This window comes from Xyrauchen texanus, chromosome 37, assembly GCF_025860055.1.
Source record: "Xyrauchen texanus isolate HMW12.3.18 chromosome 37, RBS_HiC_50CHRs, whole genome shotgun sequence".
Classification (NCBI taxonomy): domain Eukaryota; kingdom Metazoa; phylum Chordata; class Actinopteri; order Cypriniformes; family Catostomidae; genus Xyrauchen; species Xyrauchen texanus.
This window is the reverse complement of record NC_068312.1, coordinates 10,269,178-10,289,481: the sequence shown is the minus strand read 5'-3', so window position 1 is coordinate 10,289,481 and position 20,304 is coordinate 10,269,178. Positions and strand designations below refer to the sequence as shown.

At 38.0% G+C, this 20,304-nt stretch overlaps 1 pseudogene; it reads left to right on the top strand.

Annotated features, from left to right (window-relative positions):
- Positions 1 to 2,351: 2,351 nt before the first annotated feature.
- LOC127631270 (calcineurin-binding protein cabin-1-like) overlaps positions 2,352 to 20,304 on the top strand; it is a 95,427-nt pseudogene continuing 77,474 nt past the window's right edge.

The following is a 20,304-nucleotide window of genomic DNA, read 5'->3' as shown; positions in this document are numbered from 1 at the left end:
GCCTCTGTGACGTTGGCAACGGTAGTTCCGGAGAGGGCGGAGCTCGGACCGGAGGTAAACAAAGCCTGCAATCCTAACACCCCGGTTCCTTGTGGAGACCACCTCTCACCGCGCCAACTCGCAGAGGTTTCCAAACTACAAAAGGAGTTTGCAGACGTGTTCTCTCCTCTACCGGGCTGCACAAACATCATACAACACCACATCGAGACCGAACCGGGCGTGGTGGTACGTTGCCACCCTTATCGCTTGCCCGAACATAAAAAGAAAATAGTTCGGGAAGAATTGGACGCAATGCTTGAGATGGGGGTAATAGAAGAATCCCACAGCGATTGGTCCAGCCCGGTCGTTCTTGTTCCCAAGAGCGACGGGTCTGTACGTTTCTGTGTGGATTATAGAAAAGTCAACGCGGTGTCTAAATTTGACGCGTCCCCAATGCCCCGTGTTGATGAACTGCTCGATCGGTTAGGTACTGCTCGATTTTATTCGACCTTGGATCTAACGAAGGGTTATTGGCAGATCCCCTTGACACCAATATCCCATGAAAAAACGGCTTTCACTACGCCGTTTGGATTACACCAATTCGTGACGCTTCCTTTCGGTTTGTTCGGGCACCAGCCACGTTTCAGCGTCTCATGGATAGGATCCTCAGACTGCACACTGCTTACGCCGCTGCCTATCTAGACGATATCATCATTTTATAGCAATGATTGGCAGCAGCACATGCAACATCTGAGGGCCGTCCTGAGGTCGCTGCGGCGGGCGGGGCTCACGGCAAACCCGAAAAAGTGCAGGGTTGGGCGTGTGGAGGTATGGTATCTGGGGTTCCACTTGGGACATGGCCAGGTGCGTCCCCAAATTGACAAGACCGCGGCGATTGCGACTTGCCCTAGACCCAAGACCAAAAAGGGGGTGAGGCAGTTCCTGGGGCTGGCTGGCTATTACAGACGGTTTGTGCCTAATTATTTGGAGGTCACCAGCCCGCTGACTGACCTCACTAAAAAGGGGGCTCCAGATCCGGTCCAATGGTCGGAGCAGTGCCAACAGGCGTTTACACAGATTAAAGCTGCACTTTGTGGGGGGCCGCTTTTGCATGCACCTGACTTCTCTCTCCCTTTTGTATTACAGACGGACGCTTCAGACAGAGGGCTGGGGGTGCTCCTCTCGCAGGTGGTGGAGGGAGAGGAGCGCCCGGTGCTGTACATTAGCCGGAAGCTCTCCTTGAGGGAGACCAAGTACAGCACCGTAGAGAAGGAGTGTATGGCCATCAAGTGGGTGGTCCTCACGCTCCGATACTACCTGCTGGGGCGGGCCTTCACCCTCTGCTCGGATCATGCCCCACTGCAGTGGCTCCACCGCATGAAAGATACTAACGCCCGGATCACCCGTTGGTATCTGGCACTCCAGCCTTTTAAGTTCAAGGTGGTCCACAGACCGGGGGTGCAGATGGCTGCCGCTGACTTTCTCTCCAGAAATGGGGGGGGGAGTGGTAGGCAGGCCGGATGACGCCCCGGCCTGAGTCGGGCAGTGGGGGTATGTGGCAGCGGGGGCGTGGTCAAGCGCCCGTCCGGGAGAGAAAAGCGGTAAGGGCGCTTACACCTGAGCTAAATTAAGCCTAACACCTGTGTCTAATTGCAGTAGCGTGAGGAGAGCGGATAAAAGCCAGCAGCCACAGAGCATCGAGAGAGAGAGAGCCCGACAACAAGGCCAAGAATACTTGTGTGACATATATAAATTAAGATTAAAAAGAAAGCTTACCCCTTAAGCTGACGCCTGTTTCTGTCCTTCTTTTGACCGTTTCACATTACAGTATTAAATACTGTATAAAAACAATATTTAAGTCCTTTTTTTACTATAGATTCTCCTCCCAGCCCAGTTGGTGGCAATATGCACAAATAATCTGAATCGCCACAAACAAAGAAAGTGGAATTGGTGATTTATAGTAAAAAAGGATTTAAATGTTGATCTGTTTCTTATCCATACCTAACATGTCGCTTCTGAAGACATGGATTTAACCACTGGTGTCTTATGGATTACTTTTATGCTGCATATATGTGCTTTTTGGAGCTGTAAAGTTTTGGTCACCATTCACTTGCATTGAATGGACTTATAGAGCTGAGATATTCTTCTAAGAATCTTCATTTGTTTGGTCAATATCACTAATTTGCCTTTACATTTGATTAGTGAACCAGAAATAGTGCAGAATCTTTTTTTTTTTTCTTCACCATTTTACATACCGGTTTCTGTCCAGGTTTAAATGAAAAATCAAAATAGAATTTTCAGTGTGGTCTTAGACACTTGAATCCACCATATTAGTGTTACTGTGCTGCTTTAGGGTGACATGGAGGAGGCTCATGGAGTGCTACGATATGTGTGTCGGGCTGCTGAAATGTCAGAGCAGTGAGACTGAAAAATCAGCCTGCCCAACCTCAGCTTGGATGCCGCCATATCTATAGAAGAGGTACAACACAGGGACTCATACAAACAAATCTCACACAAGTCTATGTGTTTAAAAAATGTATTTACCAACCGATGAAGTCCTCTTGTTTTTGATTGAAAATAGTTAACCCATAATGGAAACTCATGGGTTACATGGACACTAGAAAGCTGCTTATGGACCTTTTTCACAGAGCGTCCGCCTTATTTAGCAGCATACATCTAGCAAACTTTTTTATATGATCATTTTTTGTATCTTTTAAACTATTGAGTGTAAGTTTATAACATTATGCTATGTGTAATATTACCCTGGAATTAGTAAAAAAATAAAACAATCTGGCATGTTCTCCCATTTGTCTTAATCCACCACTCTTTTTTTTCTTCTTCTGGAAAATCATTCAAATGTAATAGTGGATTTTTTATTTTGCTCTTGGAGAAAATGGGTCATTGAAAATAATATTTGCTGTGATGTCCCATTCACTCCCATTCACTGCTGTCAAAGTTTACCCTGCAATTGTTTACTTCTGCATTCCAAAACCTGGAGTGTGAAAAAAGTATATTGCGAGATAACCGTTCCTGTTTACATACACAGTTTAAGCGGCATACTCTTTCTCCTGTATACACGTGGCGCTGTCAGTAAGCAGCTTTCTCAACAGCAACTTAATTTTCCCACGCCACTTGTGTAAACACAGATTTCATTATTTTACTCTCTGTTGATTCTCTTACTTCCAGATATTCCAGAATTGTTGCTGGGTTTGTTTCCTTAACTTACTATCATGACCTGCAGTTGAATTGCAGTGCAGTAGTGGGGTTTCCCTCTTAGGTAAAACTCCATTTGTGTCTACAAATGTGTATCATATATAGTATATGTGATTTTCCCACTGTACTCCCAGAATTATTTCCTCTGTGTTTACATGTAGTTAGGCTCCATCCTATGACGTTTGTATCCTGTTTTGTTCCACACACGTACACTTTTCAAACACTCATCAGAACAACACTTATGCGTTTATGTTGCATCATTAAGCTGCGTTTTCTGGAAGAAACCTAGATGTGTTGAACCGCTTTCTCTTAATCCCTTATACGGCGTAAGGAAAGCAGTGTTCTTGTTTGCATGATGTTTCAGAATGCTGCTTTCTGCTAAAACATGGAATAAACCGTTTTCTTAAGTGGACATGGTAACATGGTCAGTGGCTCACTTTAAAGGGATAGTTCATCTAAAACTTAAAAATTTATTATTTACTCACCCTCATGCCATCCCAGATGTGTATGACTTTCTTTCTTCTGCTAAACACAAACAAAGATTTTTAGGAGACTATCTCAGCTCTTTAGGTACTCACAATGCTAGTGAATGCTGGCCAGAACTTTAAATCTCCAAAAAGCACATAAATGTAGCAAAAAAGTAATCAATGGGCTTTAGTGGTTTAATCCATGTTTTCTGAAGCGATCCAGTCAATTTTGAATGAGAACAGACCAAAATATAACTACTTTTTCACTATAAATCTTGACATCAGCAGTCTTCTTGGCAGTCATGATTTTAAGCTTGATTAAACTTTCTAACTTTTCTAACTTTCTGCGAATATGTCAAGCACTAGGAAGTGTAATGGTGCTTGAAATCATGATTGAGACTAGAGACTGTAATGGCAAAAATGTACAGTGAAAAAGAGCTACATTTTGGTCTGTTCTCACCCAAAATGGCTTCTGAAGAAATGGATTTAACCAGTGGAGTTGTATGGATTACTTTTATGCTGCCTCTATGTGCTTTTTGGAGATTTAAAGTTCTGGCCAGCATTCACTTGCATTAAATGGATCTACAGAGCTGAAATACTCTTCTAAAAATCTTTGTTTGTGTTCAGCAGAAGAAAGTCATGCACATCTGGGATAGCATGTGGATAAATAAATGATAGGAATTTTCATTTTTTGCTCAACTATTCTTATAAAGGAATATTCCAGGTTTAATACAAGTTTAGCTCTTGTGGCATAATGTTGATTAAAACACACACACACACACACACACACACACACACACACACACACACACACACACACACACACACACACACAAAAAGAGATTTGTCCCTCATTTAATTAAAAATAATTATCCCTTTAAAGCTTAAAGCACCCAAGAGTAGTCCATGCAACTCCTACATCATAATCCTAGTCTTTCAAAGGCTAAAGATGATCTGAAATTTAAGTCAATTTTCATTGAACACCTTGACACTCAGTTTATCGGTTAAAGAAATGCATTGTCTTGGTACTTGTAGTACTCTACATCTCATTGGATTTTTCAGTGTGTGTACACACTACTTGCACTACTGTAAAATGCGTAGAATATTGCAGAAGTATGCGAATTGGGACTATGCTAAAATTTTCTTTATTTAGATTGAAAAGAAACTGAAGTCTCTCGAGCGATGTCAGTCCCTAGAAGAGATCCAGAGACAATTTGAGCCTGGAGACTACCAGTCTGTGGTCCGTTTACTGCAGCCAACACTTTGGCCCTTGCTCAGCACGACTCAAACCACTAGATTACATCAGCTCAGCCCCTGAGAGACCCACTCAGCTGCTTCTGCTGCTGGTAAATAACAAAGTGTATTCTCAATAATGCTTTCTGTGAAGCCAATCTATAGATAAAATGGAACAGAATTGTAACATTATCCTTCTTTAATCATAATGCATTCATTATGCCTAATAATTTAACTTTTAATTATTAAATTACCTTAAAAGTGTAATCTAAAAGATTACATTACTAAGTACATTTAATTTCTATAATTTGTAACCAGTACAAGCTTACACCTCAAGCTTACACCTCAGAAGTAATCTACAATCCCAACACTGAGAACAGAATGCTATTATTAGCTTTACTTACAAGTTTTAAAGTGATAGTTCACCCAAAAATTTACATTTTCATTTACTCACCCTCATGCTGGCCCAGATGTGTATGACTGTCTTTTTCTGCGGATCACAATTTATGATTTTTAGAAGAGTATCTCAGCTCTGTTGATCCATACAGTTAAAGTGAATGGTGACCAGAACTTTTAAACTCCAAAAAGCATAGAAATGCAACATAAAAGTAATCCATAAGACTCCAGTGTTTAAATCCAAATCTTCAGAAACGATATTATTGGTGTTGGTGAGAAACAGTTCAAAATTTAAGTGCTTTTTACTATAAATCTTCACCTTTAACCAGTCCTGACCAGTAGGTGATGATAAACAGAAAGAATGTGAATAGCCAAAAAACAAAAAAATGATGTGAAAGTGTAAGTGGAGATTTAGATTTTTTAAGACATGGATTTAACCTCTGGAGTCATATGGATTACTTTTATGTTGCATTCATATGCTTTTTGGAGTTTCAAAGTTCTGGCCACCATTCACTTGCATTGTATGGACCTACAGAGCTGAGATATTCTTCTAAAAAATTGTTTTGTGTGTTGCTCCACAAACCTACCCAGCCACACTGACAACCTCATACAGGTGCGTATGGTTGGGTGGAAGTCTGTGTTTGTGTATAGAGCTGTTAAGTCACGACAGCCTTGTGTGCATATATTTGTTATTGCTGCATGTGGAGGAACTCTTTGAAGTTTATTTCAAATGTTAATAGTAATTTTTCACATTATTAATGTCCTGACTATCCATTGTGATCAGTTGAATGCCCCTTTTGTGAATAAAATTACACATTTCTTTCTATAAGAGCAAAATCTGTACATTATTCCAAACTTTTGGCTGCCAGTGTATTTCCATGATTGTTCAATGAACCATAAACAATTAATGATCATGCCCTTACATACGGTAGGCAATTAAGGTCACAGTTACAAAAACTTAGGACACTTAAGAGACCTTTCTACTGACTCCGAAAAACACCAAAAGAAAGATAACCAGGGTCCTTCATCATCTGCGTGAACGTGCCTTAGGCATGCTGCATGGAGGCATGAGGACTGGATTTGGCCACGGCAATAAATTGCAATGTCCGTACTGAGAGACGCCTAAGACAGTGCTACAGGGAGACTGGAAGGACAGCTGATCCTCCTCGCAGTGACAGACCACGTGTAACAACACCTGCACAGGATCGGTACATCCGAATATCACACCTGCGGGACAGGTACAGGTACAGGATGGCAACAACAACTGCCCGAGTTACACCAGGAATGCACGATCCCTCCATCAGTGCTCAGACTGTCCGCATTAGGCTGAGAGAGGCTGGACTGGGGGCTTGTAGGACTGTAGTAACCAGACAGCTTACCAGACATCACCGGCAACTATGTCGCCTATGGGCACAAACCCACCTTTGCTGGACCAGACAGGACTGGCAAAAAGTGCTCTTCACTGACGAGTTGTTGTTTGTCTCACGCAGCACTACGTATGGTGTAAAAAAGGCAGTACGGTGGGGGGAGCATCGTAATTTGGGGCTGCTTGGGCCCAAGTGCGTTCTTGAATTCCCAAGTTTATCAAGATATCTTTCAGGATAATGTCAGTGTGGCTGTGCGCCAGCTGAAGCTCAGTGGAAGTGATGCAGCAGGACAATGACCCTAAACATTGAAGACAATCCACTACAGAATGGCTTCAAAAAAATAAAACACATCTTTTGGAGTGACCCAGTCAGAGCCCAGATCTCAACCCAATAGAGATGTTGTAACTTACTTAAAGAGAGCCGTTCACACCAGACACCCTAAGAATATGGCTGAGCTGAAGCAGTTCTGTAAGGAAGAATGGTTCAACACTCCTTCTGAACGTTGTGCAGGTCTAATCCACAGCTACCGGAAATGCTTGGGTGAGGTTATTGCTGCCAAACAATGATCGACCAGTTATTAAATCCAAGGGTTCAATTACTTTTTCCACAGCACTGTGAATGTTTTATAGGATGTGTTCAATAAACATGAAATATATAATTGTTTGTGTACTGTTAGTTTAAGCACATTGTGTTTGTCTATACGTGTGTCTTTGATGAATATATCACATTTTATGACCAATTAAACAGCAGAAAACCAGGTAATTCCAAAGGGTTCACATACTTATTCTTTCCACTGTAACTGACTCCAGCCAACTCGTAACTAGAAGTTCATATGCCGAGAACAGTTGTCCCACCATTAAAAGGATGATTTAGACAACATTGATGACATCATTTTCTATAAAAGTATCAGTAAGCACAAAAAATACCTCTTGATCATTTCTATTTTCTAGCCTAGGAAAGCCCTGCCCAATGAATTGCATTAAAACTGTGGCTTCTGCCAAAAAACATGGTTATTTCAATATTACTATTGTAAAACCTAGTTAATTTGACCTAGATCAAACCATTCTCTCATCTCTCTCACCTTTACTGTGACCAAATCACTGAACAAATCAAGCTTTATATTCATTTCTATTAATTATAATAAGTAGTAGTAAAGAAAATATTAAGAGTGGAGACAGGAAACAGGATGGAAAAAGTGGGACGAAAGGCAGACTCGAACCGGGGTCGTCCGCAGAAGAAAAGTACATCCAAGTCTCCAAGTTATAAGAAAAGCACATCAAATGTCTACATTAGTTAATGGAAAAGCTGTAATATTTTGTAAAATACCTGAGCTACTGTCACGTTGCCCAGACAAAGGTAGTTTTGATACTTGTAGTTAGTTACTCCCTAACAGGTCTTCATAGTCTCTTTGATTCTTGCTTTATATTCTCTCAAAGGTCAATAGTTTGTGAAGGAGTCAATAGTGAAGGAGTGCCGTCCCTGTGCTAATGAAGGTGTTGTGTAGAGAATGCTGGTGGACTGATTCTGCAATAATCCACTGATTGATTGTCTTCTGGCAGCCTGAATCACATTGATCATTTGGCCACCCACATACTCCCATAATGCAGCATTGCTCTTCATTTACTCAGAGAATGATGTACACAGCACCAGAACACCATACTGAGGTGTTTTGCACGAGTTTCCATGTATCCGGAGCAAAAGCACAGAAATTAGAGGTAGAGCAATAGTGGATTTTGCAATACCGATAACTAAGTTGGTTGGTTATTAACTGATTAATTGGCCGATTGTTTTTTTTTATAGAACGTTAAAAAATGTCTTGTTCATTCCTTACTATGACGGGCACAAACAAATAATCCTAAATGAATAAAATTCATGTTTTGATGCATAAAGCGGGACTTTTAAGTATAGACAACCCCGAACACACTGTGGACTCTTATTTTGAAATGACGAAGTGAAAGAATGAAAGAAGTATTGGCAACTATCGGCATAGATTTTTGCAGATAACGATAGTTTCTAAAGTAACTATCGGCATGATTACTCGGTGAAACCAATATATCAGTCTACCTCTACCAGAAACAACCAGAAATTTTGCCAATTAAAGGAATGTTCTGGGTTCATAACAAATTAAGCTCAATCGACAGCTTTTGTGGCATTATTTTGATTACCACAACAATTAATTTAGACTCGTCCCTCCTTTTCTTTAAAAAAAGCAAAAATAGAGGTCATAGTGAGGCATTTACAATGGAAGTGAATGGGGAAATGTTTTGGAGGGTTTAAAGGCAGAACTTTGAAGCTTATAATTTTATAAAACCACTTATATTAATTCTTCTGTTAAAACTCATGTATTATTTGAGCTGTAAATTTGTATAAATAATAATGTTTTACAGTCATTTTAGGGTTTTAGTGTTTGTTGACATTATGTTTGTTGTTATGGCAACAAAGTTGTAAAATTGGCTATAACTTTACACAGACATGGTTAGTAAGTGATTTTATCACACTAAAATCATGTTTACATGCATATTGTTTACGTCTTGTGGCTATAATTTTTAAACCGTGTGTATTTTAACATTCAAAAATGGACCCATTCACTTCCATTGTAAGTGCCTCACTGTATCACAGATTTTTGCTTCTTTTTTTTTAAGAAAAGGAAAAGTAAATTTTTTAGGTAATCAATATAATGCCATAAATGCTGTTGATTGAGTTTAACTTGCATTGAATGCAGAACATTCCTTTAATATGGTACTCTCTCTTTGCCTAACATTTACATTTATTCCGTTTACAAGTAAGCTGTTTTCACTGCAGCGTTCAAGAGTTTTCTCTGAAACCCTCCTCCTCCCCAGCATCACTTGTCTAGATCTACTACACGGATCTAGATCTCCTTCAATACTGTTTAAAAAGCATCCCAGGGTGATACCTCAAGAAGAGAAAATGTCAAGAGAACATGTCTGCAAATTCTAGGCAAAGGGTGACTACTGCACATGCTTGATGTAGCATGTCTTGTGTTTTTCTAACTGTGCAGGGGCAGCAGCATGTCCTCATGCTTCATTCAGTCTGTCTGTGTGTGTTCTAGCAGTAGCAAGTCGCCGTATTTGTACAATATACTGTCATCACGTCATACCCACATTAAAATGGTAAATCATTCCGAGAGCTGTCATGACTGAAATGGCTTTTCTAGATGATCCTTGTTTGCTGAATAATGGAGCCCATCAGTAATTCTCCCTTGATTGTCTGAAATCCAGCTGCCTTTTCTGAATGAATTAACCCACAGTAACCCATAATCCTCTTTTATTGCCCGTGTTTATGTTTTAGATATCTTGCTCATTTCTCTCATTTAGCTGTCTCTGCTCGTATTAATAATCATAAAAAAGAATTGTCATCGTTCTTCAGCACTTTTACAGGCACAGAGCACATTTCTCCTAAAAAAATGTTTCTCAAAATGTCAGTGGGGAAATTGCGGTTTCTTTTGTTCAGTAGTGGGTTGATAATTCCATCTTTTGTCACTCCTCAGTGCAGCCGGAGAGTTGGCTGGTAATGAAAATGTCTTGGTGTGCAGAATATTATTGTGATATTATTCCTCTGGAGGGAGAGAGATTCTGATCGCACTCAGAGAAAGACAATTAATTCAAGCCCCTCACTTTCTCACTTAAAACACTTCAGTTATCTGTACATGCTTTTCTATACATGCACTGTCCATGTCTTCCTGTATCTCTCATCTCTTTTCCTGTTTCTCTCTATCTGTCTCTGCTCTAGGTGGAGTTACATTGGAAAGATGCCATCTTTATGTTTGAGTACTTTAAGCCCAAGACCTTGCCAGAATTTGACAGTTATAAGATGAGCACTGTCTCAGCTGACCTTGCCAACCTGCTGAGAAGACTTTCTGGAATAATCCCACGTGATGACGGCCCCACACTCACTGTAGACGATGTGTCTGCCTATATAGAGAGAGGAGCTATCAAGGTTTGAGCTCACAGACTGTCCAAGAGCATTCTCCAGAGATTTATGCATTAGTGTTTTTTGGTTTGTTTTTTTGTAAGAGGTAAGTAGAGTGTACTAATAATCCCCTTGTCTTTCTCCAAGGTGCCAGGTCTTCCAGAAGGAGCTTCTCCAGCACCCCCTGTGGTTAACGAGTTGTACTACCTGCTGGCAGACTACCACTTCATAAACAAAGAGCAGTCTAAAGCCATCAAGTTCTATATGCATGACATCTGCGTGTGTCCCAACAGGTCTGATAAAACAGCACACATGGACCCAAAAATAATTTAGTTTATAGCAGTGATAGTGATAAGTGTAAGTGATAAGTGATAAGTGTGTCCTAACCAGATGTGATGCGAAAAGTTTCCACTGTCAGATATTTTCTTGTCCTCTCTGAAAGTGTAAATGTGAAGCAACAAAGTCAAAGCCAGTCGGAACATATTTAATATTCAGCATTGTGGAGTGGGATTTATGATTTCACTGTTTTCTTACGAACATAATGAAAATGGAAAACAAGCCACTGATAAAACGTCTTGTTGGTTTTAGATTAATGGAAGAGATTCACGTCTGTTAGGATGCAGTGTAATGTTATGGTTTAATTATGGACATTTCGTTGATAATTCGATTTGTTAGTTATTAGTTTTATGTACATTTTTTAAAGGACTAGCGGGGGTATTTCTCCCTATTTAGCGGTAGCCGCGCACGAGTCATTCACTATAGAAACAGCGATGTCCTTCGCCATTTTTAAACAGTGTGTATCGAATGTGGAAACTCGGTAAGCGCCTCGAGTTCTGTAATCAAACAGTCCGTTGTGTCTCTCAGCTGCGATGAGCCTTAATCCTGAAATTGTTCATTTAAAGCCATTTAAAACAATGTCCTAGCTTAAGTATTGTAGTGGTAATATGAGTGATCACAGAGCGCTGTTCTATGTAAACAATGACTAACAGATTCACTTTATGTCAGCAACTGGCTCATATTACACCCAAAAATGATCTTTTGCCACCACCTGCTGGCTAACATATGTCATTTCAAAAATAAAGACAGTAACAACAGATATGCACTGCTCTTACACATTAGTTTAGAACAGCACTAACACAAGCGGAGTGATACACACACACACACACACACACACACAGTGAAGCGTGAGTGCTGAAGCTGTCAGACCATCAGTGCTCATGGAACTTCTCTCGTCCAATCAGATTCGAGGACCGGAACTAACTGTTGTATATTCATATATAATATTTTTATGGCAGTTGTTTGATGCATACATTTTTGTCCTGTGTTTTTTGTTTTATCACAAAAAATAATAATGCATCAAAATCAGTGTTGTTGCTTATCATTGATACATCCCAGACTGTGATAATGAATAAAAAAAATAAAATAATAATTAAATTCCCCTTAGCATTTATTATATGGAAAATTTAAAAAATGTTGTGTTTGTTTTATCTTCATGAAAAATAACAGTGGCATTATATAAACAAACTGGTATTTTAAAGAGTTAAAATCCTGAAAATGAATGAATATTTGGTAGTTATGATCAGGACTGATGTTGGTTAAAAATATTTACTAATTGAAAGTGGAAAATATATTATGGCAGTTTATTTGACACTGACATTTTTGTCCTTGAAGGACCTTGGAGTAACTTTTTAAATTGATGCACAAGGGTTAAAGAATATAGAATATGTGTTTTTTGTGCAAGTGAGTTTAGCACTGTTGCATAAATCTACATCCTGTGTCTGTATTTATGCATATATATTGCTACCGGTATATTCCAAAACCGTCTCCCAAACCCAGCATCTCTCTTTTTGTAAGTGCCTGGATGATATAACACAAGGTACAATGATATAAATATACATGAAATAATGTACATTAAAGAAAAATGTGTATAATATAAAATATGATGCATAACATTAAGAATAACGTAAAAGAAAACACAGCCTAATTGCATATTTGTTTTGAATTGAGTTTCTTGGGTGTGGTGAGAAAAAGAGCACCGTTACAGAACATGCGTTATATTATCCTTGCAATAAAAATAGCATTAGCAAAATAGCAAAAAAAAAAAAAAAAAGCTTAGTCCAAACGAATTGCCGAACCTCACAGGTATTTTTAATGCCAGGAAAATATAACCGGCATAGTGATAAACATATTAAACAATGAACATTAAGACAAAACACCAGATGCATTATAAAATATGAGGTATCAGCATATTACATAAATATTCTAAATTAATATTCTATATTTACAGCTTCTATATCATTTATGTACTGCATATTTGCATTAAGTGTGTTTTTGTGTGTGAAATGAATAAAAGAGTACAGTACATGTGTTTGCCAGTTGATTAGTGCTGGATTGTGACTCTTGTCATTGGTCAGTCTGAAGAAAAAATAAATAAATCTGCTTTCTGGGAAAAAACAAAACAAACCTTTGGATAGTCAGCAGGCGATTTGTCAGACCAGGTGTGAATGGCGCCATAGGAATCCATTGTTCCTATACAAAAGATTGGTCAGAACAAACATTTGCATCCAAAATGCTGGGTTTGTGTGAATAGGCATTTAGTGTTCTGATCTTTGTTATTTCTACTTTTTAAACTTAGTAATGTCTTAGTAATGATTACCGCAAAAAATTATATTGACTCACCCTAAAAATCGAGGTTACTGTGAGGCACTTGCAATGGAAGTGAATGGGGACAATGGCAGTGATTGTGGCCAGTTTTTGGAGGGTTTAAACAGAAAGCTTAAGCTTATAGTTTTATAATTTTCTGTCCTTTAGTAGTTTGAAAGTTTGGGTTGGCTAGTACACTTGATTAAATATTGCCTTGGCCTGTTTTGGTGGAATACATTCAGTACACAGTAACTGTGTCAGATGATGGTTTGACCTACTTGCTGAAGTCAATCTCAGCTTGGTGTGCTCATTTTGCTTCAATATAGATCTTATCTGTTCAGTCTCATCAGTCTTAAGGTGGATGTGGATGTATTGGGGCTAAACCTCTGCTCAGCTCATTTCATCATTAACATTGAAGGATTTGGTTTGCATGTCTGTAAATTGACAGTGTTTTTGTGGTAAAGGCATAAACGTATACAAGAAAACATGCCTTTTTATGGTAAATTCAAAGCCTGAGTTTTGCAATATTGCCACTTTGCTTTTATTGTGTCACTTGTGTTTTTATCAGTCTGTAGTATGGAAGCCTATTGCATGGTGCAAAAAAAAAAAAAAAAAATCAGAACTATTTAGTTATTTCAGAATCTGGTTAACTTTGTAAGTTGTTATTATAATAATCATTATTATAAAATGGAAACATTTTTAGTAAATTTTAGCTGCACCATTATAACGATAGCTACATAGTAATAAACAGTAATATTTATCAATTACAATGACAGTGACACTCAACAATCATATATATGAAAGTACATGACACTCAAAGGGAACGCAAACACACCATTCCCAGTGTAAATACTGCAATACAAAGAAAATATTAAAACATTAATATTTTAATGTTTTTACTCATACTGCAATGCATGCTGGGAACCTGACATCACATGTACTTCTGGAAATGGCCAATGAAAGTAATTTAAATTGTCCCAATGCAAATGGATTGAGTAAACTTATATTTTACAAATTTAAATTGATTGCACACAATGATATTAAGATGTGATAAAAATTCAAGAATAGTTACATTAGCTCATTTTAAGTAACTAAATTCAACAAGGAGAAAAAGTTCATTTTAATGTTATTTACAGTAAGTTGTTCTTTTGACTTGGTAAATTAATTGCAAATCAGTACCGTTTTTTTAATGTGTTTGATTCATCATAAAATCTTATATCTATATATGAATCGCACTGTGAGGAAATGAATATTTTAATGAAGTCTTGGTAGTGTTGTTAACTTAATTATTGCAATAATTCCTAATTCTTTATATAACAAAATATTAACTTTCTGAAATGTTTTCAACCGAAAGGTAAAAAAAAACAACTATTGTTTCCATAGCACAAGGTAAAAAGTAATTTGTCTGTCCACACTTAAACGTAAATGCTGCTCAATGCTTTATTCGCAGCTAGTTAGAAAATATGATGCTTAATATAAAGCTACTTAAAAGGATTTTTGATCAATCTACCAACAAAATGTTGTGTTGGTTGTTGCTTTGCATCTGGTTTGGACAAAACCTTGGAAAAAACATGGAAGAAATAGCTTTGAGTCGTGCCTGGTTAGGAAACACTGTTACTTTGAAGAAACACTGTTGTCACTAGATTTTAAGTCAACAATTTGCGGCTGTCGCATCTCATTGTCTCAATGATACCAACAATGAGCTGCTAAAGCTGTGATTCGAAAGGTGATCCACATGTTGCCCACTTTCCCCAATGTTTCCCATGGCCTGCTTTAGTCTCCCTGTCTCCCTGCTGCCTCCTACCTGCCTCTGACCTGCTTCCCACCTGCTGCTTCTGATTGGATGCATGATGGGTGAGCACCCTGGTTCAATAAAGAGTTCCTACAATGCACTGTGCACTGCTCTGTGTGCAAACTGACATCTGAGCAAAGTGTTTGCCATGTCTCTTATGTGCAAGGGAGGTGATGAAGAGTGGGGTGCGTTTCAGACACAAGTTTTCTGGGTTGTTTCTGAAAATATTGGTGTGTGGATAAATTTAGCTTTTCATCAAGTCATTGATCAAAACTGGCTTGAGAATTCAAGAACTAATGATTTCTCTCTCCTCATGTAATTTCATCCAAGAGCCTCTAAACAAGGCTAGGCGATATAGCCAAATTATCTTTTCAGCCTTTTGATGATGTTTAGTAAATATTATGTATTTGCTCTTAAATTGATTCAGAAGATTACAATAATTGAAACCTTCATTTTAACCACACAGCAATCGTTGTCATAGAGATATGGTAAAGGAATAGTTTACCCCAAAATGGAAATTCTCTTCATCTACTCACTCTCATGCCATTCCAGATATGTATGACTTTCTTCTGCTGAACACAAATGAAGATTTTTTTGAAGGATATCTCAGCTCTGTAGGTCCTCACAATGCAAGTACATGGACATCAAATCTTTGAAGCTCCAAAAGTAAATAAAGGCAGTATAAAAATACGACTCTAGTGGTTAACTCCATGACTTTAGAAATGATATACTATGTGTTGAGAAACAGAACTTTTTTCTTTAAATCTCCACTTTCACATTTCTTATTGTTTTTGGTAGTTCACATTCTTTGTGCATATCGCCACCTACTGGGCAGGGAGGAGGGTTTATTAAAAAAATACCTAAATATTGTTCTGTTTCTCACCCACACCTATCATATTACTTCTGAAGTTATAGATTAAACCACTGGAGTCGTATGGATTACTTTTATGCTGCCTTTATGTGTTTTTTTGGAGCTTTACATTTCAGGCCACCATTCACTTGCATTAAATAGACAAACAGATATTCTTCTAAAAATCTTATGTGTTCAGCAGAAGACAGAAAGTCATACACATCTGGGATGGCATGAGGGTGAGTATATGATGAGAGAATATTTATATTTTTGTGTGAACTATCCCTTTAAATGCAAGAGTTGTACTAACATACCTAGTAACAAATAGCAACATTTAACTACACATTTCAAACATTTCAGACTCTGTCAGCATAGTTACTGCTTAGAGTAAAATCAGCGATGCTTTTAAAATAATGTTTCTGTCTTCATGCACTCATACTCGTCATAACATACGGAGTGGGTGTGAAACTCAATCACTGGTACAGACTTTAGGAAACTTAACTTCCTCAAACCAATTAAAAAGAGGATGAAGATCACAGCAATTTTCACATCCAACAAAATCATTGAGAATGTATAGTGCTCAGCCTTTCCTCTAACCCTACAAACCTGCCCATTTCTCAGCACAACAGAAAATGTAAACTGTATAGAACTGAATGACTTGCAAGTTTTGAATTTGAATGTTCTAAACTGAATTTCCTTTACATTTAACTTCTCAAATGATCATGACCACTGTGTGTGTGTCTCTGCTATGCAGCCAGGATCTGTGTTTGGTACAAATGTTCAACCTTACCACCAGTACAAAATTGCTGGCTCAACTGTCATTCCTCAAAAAGCAGAGCTTATGTTCCCCAACCAGTGAGCTACAGCTGTTCCTCCATTCAACACTCTATAGAGCTCAATAGTGGCCTGGATTCCAGAAGTATCTTGCATGTTTATTTTCTCTATATCAATTAAAAGCTATCTTCCATGAAGAGTTCTAAGCCATGAACCAAACCAACCAGCTCTGAGATGAACCTTTGATTTGAAGCAGAATAGTATTTAAAAGCCACTTTGAAACTTTGACCCAGTATATACCTGGTTTTAATAGTGGTGGTGGCGTAGTGGGCTAAAGCACATAACTGTTAATCAGAACGTCGCTGGTTCGATCCCCAAGGCCACCACCATTGTGTCCTTGAGCAAGGCACTTAACTCCAGGTTGCTCCGGGGGGATTGTCCCTGTAATATGTGCACTGTAAGTCGCTTTGGATAAAAGCGTCTGCCAAATGCGTAAATGTAAATAAGTGGCCAGTCGAGACACATCACTGTTTAAACTTGTCAAATATACTCTTTTGACCACTAGTGTTCAGATTTCAATGGGAGGGACTCTGATTTCATGACGACATGCATCAGTCACTGTATCAATGTGTTACTGCCTGCTAACATAGCGCAAAAAAAGTAAATGTACAAAGGGAAAGCATGAAAGAAATTGGCACACCGCTTCTCCCAATCACATTTGCATTTATCTAAGCACAAATGTGATGTTTAGAGCTAAATTCTCTGTTATTTTTGTGGAGTACCTGTATCAACCGAGATTCAGATGTGTGTGCTTCTTACCTGTCAACTGCATGTCAAAATGAGGAACACTGAAGACGTTTCGTAAAGTTCTTGTGTACGTATATTAATGTGTTTTTTTTATTATTATTATTTTTAATTTTGTGATTGACTATTTAGCTTTAAAGCCAAGCATTACCGGCAAAGTTTCAACTCCTGTTTTTGTGCAGCGGTTGATTGATCGTTGAGTAAGCGATATACACTGAAATTTCTGTTGTTTGAGTGTCCATCGCCTTCTTAGTACATCACAGTGTCAAGCATTTCCCTCATGGCATCTTTAAAGAACTAGTTAAATCAAAAGAATTCACCCATGTCGGACATGTTGGTCCAAACTCTTTCATTTTTTTTAATGAATATCTCAGTTTGTCTTTTCAGTACAAAGGTAGATAGTGACTGTCTTTAAAACTTAAAGGATGCAAAAGTTTCATAAAAGTAGTCCATGCAACTCATGCATCATATTATAAGTCTTCTGAAGGCATACAATAGGCTTTGGTGAGGAACAACCTAAAATGTAAGTAATTTTGCAGTGAAAGTCTTGACATCCATTGAGTGTTCATGAGTACATGACAGAAGCTTGGGTTTGGGTTGTTAATCAAAACCTACTGTATGTCTTTAGAAGACTTGAAATAAGTCACATGGATTACTTTTATGACACTCTTGGGTCCTTATTAAAGCTTTAAAATGGTTCATATCCACTGCCTTTGTATTAAAAAGACCGGGATATTGATGGAAATGTTTCTATTGTTTTATGCAGAAAAAAAAGATAGTCATACATGTTTGGAACGACATCAGGGGGGATAAATTACAAAAGCATTTTTAGGTTAACTCTTCCTTAAACTCTTGAGCTCCTGTTGAAAACTCTTGCAGACCAACAAATAAGCGGTTTGGCAGTGTTGGTCTGTAGCCGTTAATGTTCTCTACTGGGGGCTGCAGTTTTGTGCTGACACAATGTCATTTTTCTGATGGGGTGCGCTAATGAATTTCGGCCCTCTTTGCCAAATGCTGACACTCCCAGCATGCTCAGGGACCTTTTCTGCCTTTTCTGTTTGTTTGTGGGCAGCACAAGAGGAATTACATTATTTTTCTTTTCCAGGCTTGCTGAGGAGCACAATCGTTTGAAGCACTTTCTTCTACCTCAGGAGCAGGCTGGTTTTCACCCCAAAAATATTTCCTTGAATCCTTGCCCTGAGCTTTGCCCTATAATCTGTGCCATCACACCGAGTATAAACCCAATGTCCATGTTAGTCCACCCAAGGATAGATTAGCTCACCCAGAAATTAAAATTCACCTTCTCATGTCATTCAATATATGTATGACTTTTATAACTTTTCCAAACAATGAAAGAAAAAATGGGGTGGATGCTCTCAAGCTTAAAAAACAAAAAGGTATAATAAATTGACTTGTGTGCTATATTCCAAGTCTTCTGAAGCCATTTGATAGTTTTGTATGAGAAGTAGATGCAAATTTAAAGAGATAGTTCACCCAAAAATTCAAGATAATTCTCTCATCATTTACTCACCCTCATGCCATCCAAGATGTGTATGACTGTCTTTCATCTGCTGAACACAAACAAAGATTTCTCCGTAAGTGAATGGGTGGCAAAATTCTGAAGCTCCAAAATGCTCCCATAATGGCAAAATAGAAGAACTATTTACGTAACCGAACATGACTTCAATATTCAACAACTCGAGTGATGATTTTTAGAAGAATATTTCAGCTCTGTAGGTCCATACAATGCAATAGAATGGATGCCAACATTTTTAAGATACAAAAGTCACATAAAGGCAGCATAAAAGTAATCCATACGACTCAAGTGTTTTAATCCTTGACTTCAGAAGTGATATGATAGGTGTGTGTGAGAAACAGATCAATATTTCACATTCTTCTTGTGTTTTAATAATTCACATTCGTTGTGCATATCACCCCTACTGTGCAGAGAAAATAATTTTTAGCAAAAAAGGACATAAATATTGATCTGTTTCTCACACACACCTATCATATCACTCTGAAGACATGGATTAAAACACTTGAGTCGTATGGATTACTTTTATGCTGTCTTTATGTGCTTTTTGGAGCGTCAACATTTTGGTCACCATTCACTTGCATTGTATGGACCTACAGAGCTGAAACATTCTTCTAAAAATCATGATGTGTTCTGCAGAAGAAAGAAAGTCATACACATCTAGGATGGCGTGAAGGTGTGTAAATGATGAGAGAATTTTCATTTTTGGGTGAACTATCACTTTAATTCTACTTTCTTCAGATTTTTGTAAAATGACCTGCACATGTCCCAATATCTGTTTATCCAAGTATATTATATTATATAAATCAAGGGTTTTCAAACTGGGGTCTGAAGACCCCCAGGGAGCCTCAAGGGGGTGCTAGGAGGTCTGTGAAAATGTTCAGGGAATAAAAGTGCAAAAATAATATTGAAAAATGTGTTAATCTCTTCTTCCATGCAACATACATACAGCATGTTTGAGAATACTTTTGTATTTTGACATTGTCACCTTGTAAAGCAATATTATCTGTAAAGCTGATTTGGAGAAATATTTATTGTGAAAAGTGCTTTAAAAATGTATTTTAATTGAACTAAAAAAAATTCTCTTCAGGATTTTACATTTAACATTACCCTAATATTCTGTAGAAAAAATATATATACTGTCAGCTTAAAATTAAACAGATATTTTAATAAGATTAAATTTTTACTCATTTTGTTTTGTCTTTAGTTCAATAACAATACAAAAGACAATTATTTAATTTTGAATACAACATGTTGTGTTGATAATATCACGCATACTATTTTTCTCACATCGTATGAATGGAACTTTATGCATTTTTATT